Genomic DNA, 19,465 nt, shown 5'->3' on the forward strand with positions numbered 1-19,465 from the left:
AAGCAGATGAGACACTTTGGGACTGGAGATGCTGTAGAAACTGAAACTTTTAAAGCAGCATTGACACAATTATTGAATGCTGTCACTGCTCAAAAGAGCTTTCTGTTTTATTGGTTATTTTGTAATTGTTTTATACCTTTACTCTATCTGTGCAATGTAATTCCCAGGAACTCAAGCTTAGCTGAAACCAAATAAAGCCATATACCTCGAGTTTTTGTTGCAGTCTTTTTCATGCCCGTTTCCAAGGCCCAAACACTGCGATATCTGAATTTCTCAGAGCATTCTTGTCATCTAAGAAAATATTTTCAAAGTACAAGCTCTCATGTGCTTTGGATCTCATTCCCAGCTGACAAAAAAAGCTGGTGAAAAACACAAACACAAAAAATAATACTGCGAATGCAGCACTGTCCTGCATGAATTGGGTTTTTCAAGTTTCTATTTGATTATGTAACTTCTCCCATAAGCATTTAGGGAAGGGGGTATTTCTAAGCGCGACTCTAGCTGGTTTGGAAGCCATCCTCCCCGGGAAGCAGGCTGCCTTCAGCACCGTATAGCATGCAGAGTCATGACTGCAGGTGGCATGATTGTTCCAAATGAATTAATATAACAAACAAGGTTACCGGGATTCCTCGCAGTTATAGTAGCCGTCTTCTGAAGAAAAGTCAGGGAAAATACTCCTCTGTTTCCTGTCCTTTTCTTAGCTCTTATCAGCGCACACACTGGCAAGGAAAGAGGTTGAAAGGAATCAAAACAACCACTATGCTCATTCTTACTGAAGAAAGCAAAAATAAAATTAGATCAATATCACAAGGTATTTTTGTTCCACCCTTAAGAGATGGCTGTCAAAGTAGAAACGCCTTCAGATTGTCAAACCAAAACATTTAGTGTTCTGAAGTGTCATGAAGCAATGTTAAGTTGAAATTAATATGGAGCAGCTTTAAGCACCAGGGCATTTTGAGGGAAATGGGTAAGTAACGAGTAACACAGTTCTAGTTATGCTGACAGGTCTGGCTGTTCAAATTTAGAATTTCCAGCCAACTTTTGGAGGCAAATTTAAATATTTAAAATTAAACCCAATGTTTTTCCATGGAGTTAGGAATCTTCTACAATACACAACAGTACTAAATACAACACTTTGAATGAATTACTAGGAAATACAAGTAAAATAACTTTAAGAGCACATTTTTTTCTTAGTTCTTTGTTTAAAGATGTACATGATGAACTAGTTGGTAAAAAGCAAATACAATCACATGTGAATCTCAACAAAAACTCTAAAATGATAATCAGCAGAAATTATAATTACCAGAAAACATTTTTTTTAATTCATCCATACTCTTAAATGATTTCTTGCATGGGAGGCTTTCCAACTGTATCCGGAATGAGCTGAATTTAGAACTGGAGAACTGGGTGCAGAGTGAATTCAGTGGAAAAGGATAATGAAAGGACTTTTGCCCTGGCATCAGAAAAAGTTACTGTGGAGAGTTTTATGAGCACAAAGAGGATAACAGAATGATGAAGTCAAGAGAAACAGAGAAAAGAGGAAACGAAGAAATGTTCAAAACGCTAAACAATTCAGAAAATAAAGTAAATTTTGATGGATGATTTATTTGAACCCTTTTCATAGAGCGCTCTCTTCCTTACTTCTTGTTTTAGAGAATTTAGTCATGCAGATCAATGTCTTACACTTTCTGAGTTCCTCTGTGTGCAACTAGCATAAACTAAATCCTTCATCTCCAGCCACCCCGAAAGTTTCTATGAAACCTATTGTTTCATTCCCCAGCTACAGAATTGCACTAGGAAAAAAGGAAGACATATAAAGATATACACTGTAAGAACTAGGAATATTCACCAGCAGATGAGCAGAAAGACAGAGCATAGCATGCATATTGAAAATAGTTACATGAAGGCCACAGCTGGCTGGCTGTGTCAAATTGGGAGTTAGCCTTAGAAAAGGAAAAAGGCTCGTGACAACACAATCCTAGTTCAGCAGGGACAAGCAATCATAAAGGCATATCTGCCTGTGTTAGGTGCCATGATTATACAGAAAAAGAGATAAGACTGTTTTTATACAGGGAAAACATATCAAAACTTAAAACAAATCTACTCATCACATCAGAAAGTAGTAGGAAAGACAGACTGCAGATCTTTGAGGAGTCCAGATTTATTATCCTGACTTTACCAGTTATCTATTTAAATCCAATTAAGTCTTAATGGATAAAAAAAAAAAATTCAGTGTGAACTATTTTCACCAATTCACATGATATTCAGCCTACATTTGAAGCCTTTTTCTTCACCACATCTTGGGGCTCTGAAGATTTAAGACCCTTCCCGGTTCCACTAAGCAACTGCCCACCAGTTATACTGCAGGACTCTATTCCTGGACTTGCCTCCCGCTCTGGCCACCAGCCTCCTCAGGCTCTAACGTAGCTCTGCCCTGCTCACTGGCAACTGCCCCAGGCAGCTGACTCCCTGAGCTGGCTCAGCCATATATTAGCCCATCAGCAGAATGTACCTAATATATCTGATTTTTCCGTGCGAGACTCCCACCCCATGAAAGCCCAGAAAGACTCTGTTGTCTTCCCAGTTCACAGGTCAGCAATGGCAAAGGCATTGCTTCAGTGGTGATTCATGGAAGAGTGATGACAGCTCCCCTTTACATCTCCTTGAAAGGACACTGGATAAGACCGCAACTGGATAATAAGATAAACTTTCCCAATAAATCCTGACTCAGAGTCACTCTGGAGGAAACCACAGCATCATTCACCCTTAAATCAATAATTAAGATGTTAGATGGATGTAATTTGGCCATGAAGAGCGCAAAGAAGGCAGGAGCTGCTTTTAAATAAGCTTTTTCTCCCCTGCCACCCAATAGCTTCAGGTCTGGGCAAAACCCACTTGCCGCTCTCCAGTCTTCTTCTAGGACCAACACAATATCAGCCAATCTAGATATCCACCTTGTTCTCAGTATCTCCAGTCAATTGGAAGCATAAAAGACTCATCTTACATTTTTCCATTTGCTCTTACTTGTCAACATTATGATCAAGGCAAAGGTCACAATGCTCCAATATCCCAAATCCAGTTAATTGATTCCCTCTGGGTATCAAATCCCTCCAGCACTGCAGTTATTGCTGCATCAATCATATTGCTATTCATACCAAAGAATTAGAAGGATGTCCAAAACACTGAAATCTCTTGCTGCTCCTGTCTTCAGCTTCTCCTCTGGCCATCTCTAAGCACACCAATTTTCTTGGTTACACATTTAAAATTCAAGGGATTTGATTGTGCCTGTAACTCTGAGTCTAGCCTCTGATCAGATCCCCAAAATGGTCCAGCTCCCAAATTGCTCCAAAAATTTCTACTGCACTCTCATTTATTTTCATCAGTACCTTAATAAATTTTTAAAAGGCCCTTCTTTACCATTTATTTGGGAATTACTGTGTCCTGGAACCACATCAACATTTTCTAAGTGATTCAGCTTTGCTTTGAATATTATGTCTACATTCTTAATCTCACTTCTAAGTATGTCAACCTTTACATTTTTCCCTGAAGGACTGTTTATGAGGATATGAGATTCCCATAATGTCCTATATTTTTTTTCAGTAGATAACAAAACCATTTAAATATCTGTGTCCTTCCAGGAGGAAGTCTGATAGTCACACACAGCTATCCAAGAGACTGCTGCAAGTTTGCTGCTCACAAGATACACACTCTAGCACTTGCAAAATCAGGTCCTTCAGCATTATCTTAGACTTGATAACATTGACTTCAAATGAGACTATACATTCAAGTATAAACAAGGATCAATACCGTCATTTGCTGATGAATTTCAATGGTCAAATATAGTATCGATAAACCTATATTCCCTTTGGCTTTGAGACACAGAGTTCCTTGAATGAATAGTCATATCTTCAGCAATGGTAAGTTGAAAGACCCAGCCCTTCTCTCAGCAGTTCCTACTATTGATTTTCTTCTACTTAAAACTGTTGGTTCTCACCCTTTAGGTGATTTAATTTTCAGTATTATATTAGTATTAAATACTCTCGCGCCAGAAGGACATTACTGTAAACAGTAGCCTGTCCCCTACAAAAGGAACCTGATCTAGCCAAGAAGACCTGAGCCGGAAAGCAAGATATATTGGGCAAACCTGAAAAATTAAAGGCAGGATCTATTCCTATTGCTGATTTTCAGCAGCTCATGTTGAAAGGGGAGCTACTGTAAGATCCCCCAAAGCCTTGCACAACTCCAGGGGAAGGATGAGTTAAACGGCAAAACAGTGCACTAAGCCACAGCAGCAGGGCAAGCCAAGAAAACTCTCGGCCTTAGAGACAGTCCTTTTGACTAATAGTTTGCTCAAATATACACAGTCTGCAGATAGGGTGGCCACCCATTTGTGCTAACGCCTGTTTTTTCTGTCATGTACACGCATACTTCAGCATGTTTGTAAAAAAAAAAAAACTTCAAAAGATGCATTTTTTGTAAAAAACAAACAAACAAAAAAAACAAACAACCACCATGGAAGTTCGAAACAACATCTTTCAATCACCTGGTATAATGTATGTCTCTGAACTTTTTTCTCTGACTAATTAGAGAAGCTTTCCAAGCTGGGGACCGTGCTTTCCTCTGTAGAGCTCTGAGCACAGCAATAGTGCCAATAAATAATAATAATTGCGGGGTGATTTCAACTACAGTTTTTTTATTGCTGAGCCACTCAAACAACAAATAATGCCTGTACATCTATCAAGGAAGAAGCAATGCAAGTTCGACGAACCACCGTAATTGTGTGCATTTATTTAATATAAAAATTGTATGTAAATGCATATGCAAATCAGGTGTGGCCCTCAAGCTTCTGGAAAGTTGCCAGAAAAGCCTTCAGTGTTGCAAAGTTGAGCATCCTATCTACCATATGGTAGTACCTATCAATCTCTGAAGGGAAAGGATATCAGCTCCTCATACAGATGGCACCCATCATAGTACCTGTAAAAAGTTTGGGGATCTAACAATGAAAAAGAGGCCTTTTAAGTGTTATGAAAAACATTCAGTTTTATAATTTCAGTTTAACCATTAACACTACAATAATATATTGCAGAAACTAATACTATAATATAGTTAACACATATAAAAGTCCTCTAGGAGGATTTAATAGCCAATGACAGATGAAAATATTTCAGTAGATCTTTCTTCATTATTTGGTGCAGTTTAATAGGAATGTATATTCTTAGGATAGAAAAGGTACATGTCTATTAGCGTTTTAAGTCAAAAACACACTCCTGATCTGAACTTCTCGGTTGTCCCCACTGATTACATCTTGATTTGCATTACAGAACAGTATCAAAGCTAGAGCTTTGATAAACAACCTGGACACTTTTTGAACAAAACCTTTTGGAAAAAAAACTCTTTTTGAAAAAAAAACAAACCAGAAGATGCACCCCTGGGACACATCTAATGTGGGCCAACTGCTAGTAAGTCCACAGGACCATCCTGAGTGAAAACATGTGAAACATTTACAGCGGGGACACCAGGCTTCGGCAGCAGCACTCTACATACCGGCTCCTACTGCCCTGCATTACTTACTAACGTAGACACAGGCAGATGCAACACGGGGCCTAGAAAAATACTGAAAGCTGGCTATGCTGCAACAGGCACGTGGACGCTGCCAAGTATCTCAACTTTTCTTAGTAGTTTGGGGGTTCTCACTTCTCTGAAATGGAGTTTGGAGAGAGGCTTTTCGCTTCTGATATTGAGCAGTCATGCCAAAGAATGTTCCCGTTTCCCCATGCATACCATTAGCGCAGTGTACATCTTAAAATATATATTTATATATCTCAGAATGTGAAGTGCTGTGTAATTAGGAGTTTAGATGAGAAATTATAGCAGAGAAACAGGAGTCTGGAGTTTTATCATCTGTTCTGTACATCACTTGTGCATCTCTGAGAGGAAGTTATAAGTACACTGCACTTCAGTGTCCCTATTTATAAAGCGACTAGAACATCACCAGTCTGCTGCGAGGCCCACTCAGTCAAGCTGTGTGAATATTTCATAATGAATAGCTAACTCGCAAGATTTTGACTCTTTGTCTGTTTACATATTGCTGTTTAACCCCCAGGTACCAACTCCTGCAGTCTCTGCACAAGCAAACCGTGCGCTGGAGTCGAGGGGAGTTTCCCTTGGTGCGGATAGAGCACGGATCTTACGATCTGGCCCAGTGGGAGCTAAAGGTGCCTGGTACGATCAGGCTCACAGGAAGGGCAAAATGGTTAACGTTGTGTTGACAACGTGCCTTGGCTTGATGCATTGCCAAACAAGACGTATAGATTTTGTGTAGTGTTGCCTGTAATCAAACTACTGTGGTATAATTAAGGGACTGGATTAGTTTAGATATAAGAAATGAACTCTTTTTTCAAATGCAAAATTGGTCAAGGGTTTTTTCCTTAGCTCATTATCTTGCAAGTGAAGAGAACATTTATAATTTCTGTTCTTTCAGTTTTGTAAATTGTGCAGTGCCTAAACTTAAAAAATATCTGGCAAGCACACTCTGCATATTGCACTCCACATGATTAGTACAGGTCTGTTGGTAACACGAAATCAGTTCAAACAACGGATAAAAATAAATCATTACTAGGTACACTGAATTTGAGATGGAAAATGCATTAATGGATGTTAAATGAGGTATATTGCACGGAAGGATTATATTTTGAATGGTGTTAAAATTGCTTTGGGAGTGAATATTCTGACTAATATTATTATTTGTGCACTTGAATTGTGATGTAACAGGGTTGTACTCCTGAGGAGAGTTTGTGAAAAGAACAAATAGATTCTCAGTGCTTTTTTTCCTTTCCTATTCTGAATAAATAAGAGGGTAAACTACATTTACAGTGTACGGACTGCAGCTTTATCTATGTGATTATTGTGATTCAGGCAAGTCAGAAAATTTTGTCAAACACTTTTTTTCATAGGAACATGCTGTTCTGTCAACACCAAAGGACTGCATAAAATGTATTGATCTTGCTTTAAGTTTTAACAGAACAGTGTCTCAGCTCTAGCTGGAATTTTGAGAGAAAGAGGAAGGAATAGAGAGATGAAGGGATAGAGAGAGAAAGTCCTTCTCAGGCCACAAGTAAGTATTTCAGAATAATTCTATGTCCCCGAAACCAGCAAGAGAATTTTTATTGCATGAATGCGATAAAAATGCACGAATGAAAACCAAGTTCAGACCCTTGCAAGTTGTGGAACTGAATTGCCATCCTTTAGCCAGTTCTGTGATGTTCGCAAATGCTGTGTCTTTGGCCTCCATTCATAAACTATACCTCAGTCTGGAATGACTTCAGAGGCCAGTATTAATGAAGTGCTAAAGGTCTGGCACAGATCTACATGCAGAACAGGGAATGCCTTTAAAAGAGCACAGAGGAGCCCTAGGAAGAGCAGAGCCACCCCTAAGAGAACTGCTCCCTAGCCTGGTCGCTCAGAACCGGTGCAGAGTCTCCTACTCTGCCCTTTGCCCACAACCAACTGCAATCTCTGCAAGAGCTGACAGTGCAGCTACAGCCCTCCAGGGTCTAACCACCCCTACAGTCCTCCAGATCAGGAGACAGACTAGGACCTGACAAGAGCACCATAATCCCAAGGTTAGGGAGTTAAAAGTATGTGAGATAATAACAAGTTCAAGGGCAATAAGGAATATCCACTTTCATGTATGATGTTGCTCAACTTGGGCCAGTTCCTGACGCTGCTGTTTCACTGCTGCTGATGCATAGGGCAGCTGAGAACAGTCTCACTGGGAGCTTGGCACCAAGGCCATATTCTTACTCTCTTAGTTACTCTGAGAAGTGTATTTCTGTTTGATAAGCAGGAGTCAAGCTCCCTGTTCTGTTTAGTTTTTAACCTTTGACGCTTGTGAGTCTGCTCGGCTTTTGCTGAGGAGCCACTGCTCCATGGTATCCTGCGACTTGCAGCTGTATCCTTTCAAAAGTCCCCTTGAGCCGAGACGATCTCCCAGCACACTACCAAGTCATGATGGAAATACTTGGTAAAAGTTTACATACAGCTCCAGCTTAGCCACAGATTCCCAAGGATGAAAGCTGGTTTGTTACTGGCCCAAACTTTTCACAGGAGCTATGCTTCTATTTTAAATGTACTATCTAGTAGCTCCCATGGATCGCGATCTAGGGGACATTGCCGCCGATCCTGCAGCTCTTGCCTCCTCGACCCGTGTGGCAGTGCCGCGCTCGGTCGCCAGCTGCACTGCCTGCTCCTCCACCAAGGGCTCTGCCGGAGACTTCTAAAGCGTGGATTTTGCTCCTTCTTGCAGAAGCCACTGTAGGTCTCTTAGCTGTTTGTCAGATCTCCTATTTCTGCTGCATTTATCTGGTTTTTTCACTCTTACCTTTTCAGTTGAGAAATTATTTCTAAAATGTTATGCTTTTCTCCTCTGGATGTCTTAGTTTTGGTGCTCTGCCATTGCTGAAGGCAAGCTGGCAGACTGTCAGATTGCTTGCAGTAAGTTATACTGCATTCAACGTTAAAATGGGACCATTTATCCATGTTTGTATTTCTGGGATCATGATTTGTAGAAACAATTTGTTCCAGGAATGGAACTTTTGTTATCATTTTCAGAGGAACATTTGGCAGGATATATCCATTACAAAAAAAAAAGTTTAAAAAAAAAGAGCAAAAAACTTTGCTCTTGTGTGCTTGTGTGCACTGGCGTGCTTTCTCTCCTCTTCCCTCTGCGGGTTATCAATAACTACAGCTAGCACTGTCCCAGTATGCTGATGAAATGGATTTTTTTCCTTCAGTATTTCTTTCAGATACACCTTTTTTATTACAACTTTTCTCACACGTAGGTGTGCAAAAGTGGAACGGAAGGTTGTCCCTGCACAAGGAACCCAGCAGCCATGAAATGGTTCAGTTGGTGTATTAAGACCGGGGAAAGGGTGTAATTTATCTCAAATCACAGTCTGTAAAATACCTTGCAATACAAACTTGCTTACAAACAGGTTCCCTTGCATTGGTCTATCAGCTAAATATTTTTTTCCTCGGGGAAGTGGATGAAGTTTTTATTGATTTTAATTACTACCACCTTTGGCAAAAAAAATAATTCTGGGAAATAAATTAATCATGAGCTCAGATCTCATCTGATAAAACGAACCACAATAAAGAGATACACTACAAGATTCTCCCAATATTTAAGTGTTTGAAATGAAATGTAGTTCAGAAACGCCCACGTTTTGCTTTGATATTTTCAAAATGAAACTTCTCAATTTTTGTTTTTTAAATGAAATTTTTAAAAATTTAGCCAGAGTAAACCAGAAGTTTTTAAAAGGTTAGGTAACTCAAAACTAATCAAAATATTTCACTTGGATCAAAAAAAAAAGACAGTTTGGACTCATCTACAAATATTATTCTTTTTTCTATTATTAATCTTTTTCCCTTTTTGCAAAAAAAGTCCCTTTCAATTCCTGATATCGTATTTCTCTAAATTTGGAGTTTCATCTGACTAATCATTTGCTTTCTACCTGATCGATTATGATTCTGTTCGACTGGAAAGTTCTTTGCTCAGTGAAAATTTTCTGGACTTGCGTAGTACAATTGTTTGATCATCTTAGGAGATTCAGTACAAAATTCTTACCAAGATCTATTCTCTCTCCTGTGTAATTTTTGCACCATGATTCATCGTGCCACTTTCTACATGCACAGAACACTCTTTGTCATGTAATTTTTTACACCGATAGCAAAAGAATCTAATTTCTATAGTGTTTTTATGTCACTGCTTCTCATCAGTTGAATTTCCATGCAACTGAATGCCATTAACAAAATTTGAAAACTTGCTTTCAGTAATATGTAGTAACCTATAATTTTTTATATAAACATCTGCGGACCTAGGATAATTTCTAATATATCCCACCACTAACCTTTCTGGTTGGTAAAGGGTTTATTGATTGCTAGTGTGCTACACTTTGTTTTATGTTTTTTTAGCCAATTTTAAATCCATTAAACCTAACTTTCCACTTATTCTGTGGCTCTACATCTTAGCATTAACCTCTTCTAGGAAACCCTGTCAAAGGATGTCTGAAAATGTAAGTGCAGGATGTCTATTGCATTGCCTTGTCTATCCTGGCAGAAATAATAATGATAAAAGATTCCAGTACATCTGTCAGACATGAGGACTTCCCCCACCCTGAAAATTAAATTTGCTTTCTCTAATCAGGCAGTACTTGTCCCAGTGTACCTTTCATTTGATTCCTTAAAATATTATCCAGGACATTCTCCACAGTTTAAGCTAGAAGCTATGTTCTTTCCTCATATGTCCCTGGACCATTTTTAAATAATGCTTCTCTATTAGATTTTGCCAGTCTTCAAGGATCTGAAATTTCTAATAAAGAGTCTCCAGTTTCCCTTCTTACTTCCTTTGGCTAGCTTGGATGTATTTTGTCTGATTCTGATGTCTTATCAATTTTTTAAAAGCCTCTAATATTTTAATAGCCAATCTGAGTTATAGCTGCATGCTTCATAACTCCTCATTTTCAAGCTCTTAAATCTAGTGTTGGATTTATTCAAATGAAGGGGACAGGTGTACAGAAACGGTCTCATAAAATTTTGCTTTCTTTTGTTTTTCCACATTCCTATGTCTAAGAATGCTTTGGGTTTTCAATAATATGGCAATTACAGTTAACTATAAAGTACAATGAAGATATTTTGAAGAATATTTTTAATTTAAATTTTGTGTGTCTACACCATATTTATGGCATCATAGTGATGCCCACTAACTCTGCTGGAGTTAAAATTCTTCCAGCATTTCCATTCTAAGCCAGTGTTGTAGTTGTAACTTAGCTGTGAAAACCAGCCCCAGGCTAAAATAAGGCATTGAAAGTTTTCTCCAAAGACTGCTTGTTTTTTTTTTGTTTTTTTTTTTAATGGTCTGCATTAAAAACAGTGAGGCTTTTTTTAGTACATGCTTAATTTGAAAAAAAAGAAATATATATATGCAGACCATTAGTCCATAATGTAGACCAGACTGTGCGTATGTGCAAGTATGAGTGTGCAACTTAAGTGATTAACAATGTGAAATTATTAGAAACAAAAAATTGTTGCGAATCATTTTTTTTCAAGGAAGAGTTTTAACGAGGATGGATTTAAAAAAAATAGATGGAAAAACAGATGGATATTAGATGAAAAGGCTATTCCAAAGTCAATTAAATTTCTGCAGGAAGTCAGGAGCACCCCACAAGGTGCAGCAAAGGATCTTTTTGGCTGCGTGCTCGTTTGCAGCTCCAGCTGGTAAGGGCTCTCATTCTGCACTTCTACGGCGCAAAAGGCTGAGGACGTCTCAGCTTTGATCAAGCCATCAACAGCCTCGGAGAGCCCGCACAAGAGCCAGGGGTTGTCAGGAAACTACAAGCCCACAGCAGAGCAGAGCTGCAGCCTTGCCAGAGCCACTGGTCAAAACCCATGAAACTGGTCCCACAGCATTTTCTTTAGCAGATTAAATCATACTTTTTTTAGTCTGTTTTCTGTCTGTTTTTCACTTTACATCCTGACCTCCCTGTGCATGAAAGTTACGGGGCTGCCAGCATACCTGAATTTGTAATGCAAACATCTCATTAAAGGAGTTTGCAACCTTAGCTACTGCATTTGCAGACCTGTGACCTATAGCACAAAAACTCTGCAGGCTACATCTCGTAAAGCAGACGCTCTCTGAAACCGGGATTGTATGGAAGGTGTCCATCCACAGGTCAAATTATGATCCAGCTAGATCAGCTGCTATCTGGCCCTATGGTTGTCTCAGTGTGTTAAACACTGACTGTCTAGGACAAGACTCATTTCACCTATTTTCAGCCTTGTAAACATTAGGCTCCTGATCTAGACTAGCTCTTGAGCTATCTTCCCTTGACAGAGAGAAGAGAGAAAGAACAAAAGCATCACCCAAATTCCCACCAGTCATAGCACAGAATAAACCACTTTCAGAAGTGCTCTCTCTTTCTCTGTTGACTGTGAAATCAGCCTGGATAACTCAATGATTAACTCTGAGAACTAATTTCTAGATGGCTGAAGTTAAGTGAGATGAACCTCATATTATAATTCCATTTCCGTGCATGTCCTCACCTGGCCTATGCTGAAAGGTTCAGTTCCTGTCTTCAAACTCATGCAAAAGAAGGTCCAGAAAGTGAGGATAGAAACATCCAACTCTTCTGAGGGCACAGATCTGGTAAGCAAGGCCAAAGCGCGCTTTGCGCAGACGTGTACATATTGCCAGGATTGGCTGCCTTACACAGTCACCGAAGCTCAGCAAGTGCTAGGGTTACTAGGCTGTCCACGGTACTCTCCACTCCTCTGGTTACAGCTGAGACATGGGTCAGCCTTGCCCTCTCAGGGTTGTGATTTTAGGATTTTATAAAGCAATTGCATTACACAGTGACAAAAAAATGTGACAAACAAAACGGGTTACGATTAACAGGTCGTAAAAGGGAAAAGATGCTTAACCTCTCAGAGTTCTGCGTTCCCGGAGATTTCCTCCCTGCTGCTACCGGCCACATCATACTTGCCTTGTCATGCAGCATTAGACAAAAAAGTCAAAAAGAGAAAGAACTCACCTGCCTTCTGGAGAGCGTTTTGGGCCCACAGTTCCTACTACATCACGTACACACTCAACCTACCGCAAATCACATCTTCAGCTTTTCCCTAACAACCAAGTATAGCAAATATATAGAAACTGATGTTAAAGACTAAGCTCTGAGATAACTAATGTCTTTAAATGAACATAATACAACCAAATACAATTGTAAAACTAATCAAGTAGTTCTAAGATATCTGTTGTTAAACTATCCGGTAACGGCTATTAGAGCAGCTATATAATTAGCAATAATAATATCAATTAATACCAACAACTATATATAATAAGAGTTTCCATTTCTTTCTTCAAAAGCAATCTAGAACTATCTTAAACCTCTACTGCTTTGTAGGCGTTTCTCTAGCAGGCATAGAAGCTGCAGAATAGCACCCCATGATTATTCATGTTTGCTGCTTTGTGCATGGACACATGATCTGCTCCTGCTATGCAAAATGCCTGCCAGGTGGTAGATGAGCAAATGACGCAAATAATCCCAAAACAAGAAAATTACAAGAGTATAGGGTCACATTGTCATTGCTATGTGAATACTTGATAAATAAAGGTATCACACCTACACAAATGTGACAGCTGAAAACTGTATTTCTGAACTCTCTTTTATATGCATATCTCCAGCTCTACTATTAGGTCAAAACCAGTCTCATCACCTCCAGAAATTTATTAACCAGAAGAAGCATAGATCAGAGAGTTAATCATTTCATAGTATAAATGCCTTCTCAATAAAATCAGTACAAATTTTTAAAATCAGTACAAGATAAATTTCATTAAATCTAGAAAGGGGATCACAGAAGAGAATGCAAAGGAGCAGGCACTTTATTGCAGAAAATGAAATCCATGTGCCCATTCTTCTGTCTCATAAGGGGTCCGACTTTACATCTGTAACATGCCTGTCCTATCTTCACTGAAGCCATTGGTTATGAACAACAAATTTTGATTCTATTAGATTAAAAAATGCCTAAATCCTAATGAGATTTTCATAGTAGGCAAGAATACGCTCTGATCCAAAACACAGTCATGTTACAGAGCTATCAGATCAGACCTCTGGAAAAATATAGCCTCCTAACCCTTCATATCCAGGATCCCAAAGGTTAGGGCACTTCCTGAGAAATGGGATGCCTGGGTTCAAATCTCCAGACCAAACGTCTCCATGAAAGAATCTGACTGGCCTCTGAAACGTCCTTACTGAACTTTTCAACATCACATAAAGCATGTTTATTAGGTGAGGGAGCTTGTTTAACAATCAGGTTACATTCATTTTCAATCCCCTGGGAAACAGATTACAGCCCTTGATACAATCAATCATCATCAGGATTTTGAACACCTTTGAACACATGGGATGTTTTGTCCCAGGCTGCATTTTATACAAAAAGACCTGAACAGTTTGCATCTGGATCTAAATTGCCTTTAGGTTTTTGGAATTACTGCTGTATCGATGCATCTCTGATAGATAGCGCTCTCATGATCTGCTTGAACAATATCAAGATTTGCCTCCTAGCTATCTGAACTATATAGATTTATGAATGAATCATTTAATATTGACATAAAGAAAAAGGTAGAGGAATCCCTAAGAAAACCGGGAAATACAGACTTAAGCAGCAGAAGTGAGGGCACTGAAAACTGAAGATGACATTCCAGTCACAGCTCATGCCATTGTACTTCATTTAAACCTGAATGACACAGATTAGATAAAAACATATTTTGATTTAAAAGCAGACCCAAGTTGAACATTTTTAATCGAAGTTGGGCCCCAAAGTAAATTTTTCGAAATCAGTTAACAATCCTTAAGTCTCAGAAATTCAGTAACTTGAAAATGTTACCTTTAAAACACTGTATAGTTCAAAACACAGAGTAGATATAGCTGCCACTTGCTGCGTGAAAGTGGCCAAATATCATCTCTCCAGGCCACAGGCTGCTCATTTTGAAATGAGGATTATCATACAGATAGATATATAGATATGCTTGTTTGCATCCAGTACATATGCAAAGTCATTTTATAATATATAAGGGCAGGAAAGCTTCTGTTTGTTTGTTTGTTTTTCTTTTACCTAGACAATTAGGAATTGTAATCACAAGGGCACTCAGAATTTTATATATCTTTAATTTGTACTGAATTCTATCATTTTATTGACACCTGCCCAGGATTAGCTCCCATATGCTTCTGCTTTAATAACAAACGCACGCAATACAACACGCAATGTCATATCATTTTCAGGGAAATTTCATTGTCAGCTATAGGTAAGAAAGTCTGTACTCTTCAAAAGGTGAACCAGCAGGGTTTAGAGAGGTCACAGGCTTCTGTTAAGTTACCCACTCAAATAATATAAAGTTATACATTGGAAAGTCTAAATAGTTGAAAGCAAATCTGTTGTTGCTACAGCACTGGAATATGTTGTTAATAGGTATGACGAAGCAGTAATATCATACCAGCATTTTTTGTATTTCCACTTCAAGGAGTAAATCCGACTGAATTTACCTAATACTTCAATAATCCAATTACAACACTCTACCAGCAGAAATCATCAGCACATAAGCCTCAGAGTCTGTTAAATTAGGACTGTGCCAAGCTGTTCACCAAAGCTGCATCTCAAACGGGTGCACAGGTTCCTCCAAGTTCATCAGGCTCCGCTCACGACACCACGTTAGCTATGAGGAGCAAGCGTAAAACCACCACCTCGAGTACGGGGCCACCAGCCAAGGCACAGTAGATGCAAGACACTGAGTAACGCAGTAAAGCTCACAGTTTTCAAATCGAATTAGAAGACAACAAATTTCTCAGTCCAGAACTTGACAGAAATGGTACATTTTGGTGTCAGCCTTGGAAACTGCAGATTTATTGATGAAAGGCCATTTACTCTAAATACTGTATGTTTTAAACACAAATCGTCAATGTTTTTCAATACGGGAGGATTTAGTGCCTATAAGCATAATTTCATTTATCTTTTCACAGTCATATCACTTCCCTTTACTCCCTTACACCATAAATCTGCACTCAGTGATTGCAGTTCTTGCATATCAGTCTACCTCCTTTTTTTCCACATGTAGTATTTATTTAATGGATCAGGGGAACTATCCTTCAAACAAAATGGGATATTCTATTCACAGTTAGGTCATTAATATGTCAGTAAAGTTACTTTCCTTCAAAGAAGGAGAAAATAAATCTTGAAGACTTAAATTCATATAAGCCTGTTAATGAGTGATGATGGTGTGATTTTTCAAAAATTACATGACCCAGTCAATTCCTAAAATTTAGACAAGAGTTTCAGTTCATATTCTAGTAATTACAGCAGAAATACCTTTTAACATTATGATAACAAATAGCTTTCTAGCTGTTGAACGTTCATGAAACATGCCTTGTTCCTTGAGGAAGACTTACAAGTGTGCAATGCACTGTCACTAGAGAAGTCCTTGTGTCAATGTTAGTTCGTAGTCCTAGAAAGTAAAAATAAGCAACAGATTAAATATTCTCCTGAGTTAGAATACTTTTATATGCAGATCTGAACTTCCTCAAAGCTTCAGAGGTTCAAGCCAATAATTGAGCTGGGCCCACCTCTCATTTTTTCAGAGAAATGTACAGTTAAATATCAACTACAATTACTTCTGAAAGTGTGCTAAAAGGTAGCCTTATTACTGTAAATTCTACTGACACTTTGTGTGCTCTGTGTTTTTTCTTTTTTTACAAATTAAATGCAAACTATTTTCAGAGGGTTAATACTTTTCACCAAATTTCCAATTTAGAAATAAGCCAGATCTGGAATTATTTACTTGCAGTTACTTTACACTCTAAAACAGAGATGGTATAGAAAAGGAGAAGAGTTAGACTGGATAAAAAGAAGAAAAGATTTTATCTACTCCATGTTTTGCAGTTGGCTGTGGAAAATATAATTCTGTCATAAATCTGCAAACCAAGCCCAAATTTGTATAGCATTATTTTTAAAATAATTGCAGTATTTTCACATCCCCTAAAACGTGCCATAAATCCATAAAAATTATCCATATGTTATATATCTTGGTATGAATTAATTACTTTCCACTGTACTGTAAAACACAGATAAAGGACCTCTACCCAGAAAGTTAAAAATGCCTTTATAAATGTTTTTCCATATACATAATTAGGAATTATTTCACTAAGGGATTATCTAAAAACTGAATTTCTATGACAAACAGTAAAAACATGAACTTGAAATGATACTCTTCTATCCATATGGCAGCTTGTTTGGATGTTCTTATCCTGCAATAGGTTGGACATCTAGTAAAAGATACCTAGACTGACAACTCCAGCACTGGTTAGAGCGCAAGCCACAAGTCACAGACCAAACCTACTGAAAAGCCTGGCTCTAGGGGTCCTAATCCTTCCAGAAGAGAGCTCTTATTAACTGCTCACATGCAATCTATGGCACTTTTAAAAATACTCTTCTGATTGATTAGGAAGGCAATGCGAAGAGCCTCAAATGTAAGCGAGACCTATGCACCAATATGCCTTGTTAGTAAAGACAATAAAACCCCTGCCAGAGAGGAAAAGAAAAAACAAAAAAGATAAAATCACTACAGAATAAATGAAATTCTGGTTACAAAGATCTATTAAAACTCATTTATTCTTTAAATATTAAAATATTGAATATCCCTTTCCGGTAGGGTTTCTAAATATGTAAAGAAAAAAGAAGAAATCCTGCAATATGTCTTTAAAGATAATTAGAACAAAATCAAATCTGCGGATTCCCCATAGCCCGTCTATTTAACCACACGCTCCTCTAGTTACCATTGCCCAGTCCTTTGCCATCTTATGCCTTTGCTATGCTAATTTGCTAAAAAGGATACCAAAGCAGTATGTGAGAAATTGCAACTCTGAGAGCCTGGCTTGTATCAGCTTGTCATGCCAAGGCCGGTCACGGGAGCCCCCACCCCAGGTGCAACGGGGAGCTCCCGGGGTGCCGGTCCAGGTGATTACTCACCGCAAAGGGCAGGGAAACGCCGGGGGGAAGAACGGAGCACTTTAGAGCCCCCGAGTTTGGGCTCTGAATCCGTGGAGGACAGCTGGAAAAGATTTAAGCAGTGTTTCAATCTCTCTACAAGCAAAGAGAGCCAGCAAAAAACAAACCTAGGAATTTTTTTTTTTCCTCCTGACAAGAGCTGATTCTGAAGTTGTGGATGTTTTTAATAGTTGGACAGAAAAAGCTAACTCTGAAAAGATATTTAAGAAATGTTATGAAAAGGAAAGACCGATATTTCAAAAAGCAGAAGGGATAAAGTAACATAGAATCACAGCAGAGCTGCGACTGTTCCAAGACTGCAGAGCCAACCCTCCCGTCCTGAGGTTCTCACTAAGCCTTTTCTACTGAGGAAATTATGGTTGTGCTCTGAGACAAGCATTCAGATGGATGCAACAGACTGATCCAGAATTAATCCCTGCAAAGCAACTGAATTTGCAAAGGAAGCACCAAGCCCAGGGTGAAACTTAGGGAGGATGAATAGCCCTATGACGCTGCGGAGAGATTTGGAAAGACACAATTCAACACAGAGGTCTGAGGGAAAAATGCTGCTTTGCTTAAAGTGAGAGACCTGCAGAAAATAGCACGCAAACACACATGCTGTGACAAACAGGGTATGTCAAGAAAAAGCCCAACATCTGGAAGAATGTGCAAGATTTTAAATGGATTACACTGCTTTGCAAGGTGTTTTATACAGACATAAAGAGTGTACAGTGTGAAGAAACAGCACAAGCTCAGAGAAATTTTTCAGAAGAGCCAATGGGCAATATCTGAGCTGAGCAGCAAACCACTGATTTGCAACAATAAGGACATTTATGAAGTCTGTACTGAGTACCGATGTCAATAAAGCACTAGACAGAGACCAGGCAAAACTAGGTTAGTATGATTTGAGCTTCTAGGAGCTGCCAGCTTTTCATACATACTCTAGGGATGAACACAAAGGTCTTACACAGAGCCACCGCTACAACATCTAGATCACTAGCTATCAGGTTATGAAGGTATCAGTCCTCATGAAACAAGCTCTGCTACAGGTTCACCCCAGAATTATATCTTAACTTGCGATTTTAGAAAGTGCTAATGGTAGGGGCACATCATGCCAGCATGACACCCCACACCGTCTGCAGCGTGCATAGACCCCAACTACCAAACACTTAGAGCAGAACCACATTGGTGGAGCAGGAGGAACAGCACGTAGGCGAGAAAAGCATAGAGCTTCACAAACGCTTCCGAACATCTCTACTATGGCTTTCACCATGAGAGCAGCTCTGCTTACAGGACGCTCTGTGAGCAGATCCTGACATCACCATGTAAATCCATGATTTTTCTTTGTATAGAAAACCGCATTTTTATAATGATGTGTTTGAACAGTGCCAAGAATAGCTGAGGTCTCTTTGGTTGGGACATTCAGGAGTTTTTTTCACTACAAAAAGCACAAACAAGTAGCTAATAACGATTATCACATCTAAAATCCACCCAGCAATCACTCTGTGGTGCAGGCTGCCTTTTATGTGGTTTCTTAAACGTCTTGCATACTGTGTGGGTGTTGCATAAGTAATAAATAATAATAACTAATATTTGTAATGCTCTTAGAACTGTGGTTAAACCACTAGCCTGCTGACTAATACCGTCTCATTGGCTCCTTATACTATCTGCAATCTCTGTGTATTCATCTCATCTCCTACACAAAAAGCTAACAATCCAAGTATAATGCGGTTGGGTCCCTCCCACAGTGAGGTGATAATGAAAAAGACAAGTTAATAATATTAATAATATCTTCTTTATGAACATGTATCTTTTACAGGAGGACACTGTTTCACAACAGACCACGGATTTGTACATGTGCTACCTTCATCTACCC

At 38.9% G+C, this 19,465-nt stretch overlaps 1 long non-coding RNA gene across 1 annotated transcript in view; it reads right to left on the minus strand.

Annotated features, from left to right (window-relative positions):
• The window catches only part of LOC106487034 (uncharacterized), a 204,872-nt gene extending 187,235 nt beyond the window's left edge, over positions 1–17,637 (minus strand). Inside the window, exons 1-2 of the long non-coding RNA XR_001293001.2 lie at positions 17,572–17,637; positions 15,996–16,051 (exon numbers count right to left, since the gene is read on the minus strand). This is a non-coding gene — a long non-coding RNA (uncharacterized lncRNA). The remainder of the gene's footprint in view (positions 1–15,995; positions 16,052–17,571) is intronic.
• Positions 17,638–19,465: the final 1,828 nt, after the last annotated feature.

The sequence above is a fragment of the Apteryx mantelli genome, chromosome 6 (assembly GCF_036417845.1).
Source record: "Apteryx mantelli isolate bAptMan1 chromosome 6, bAptMan1.hap1, whole genome shotgun sequence".
Taxonomy (NCBI): Eukaryota; Metazoa; Chordata; class Aves; order Apterygiformes; family Apterygidae; genus Apteryx; species Apteryx mantelli.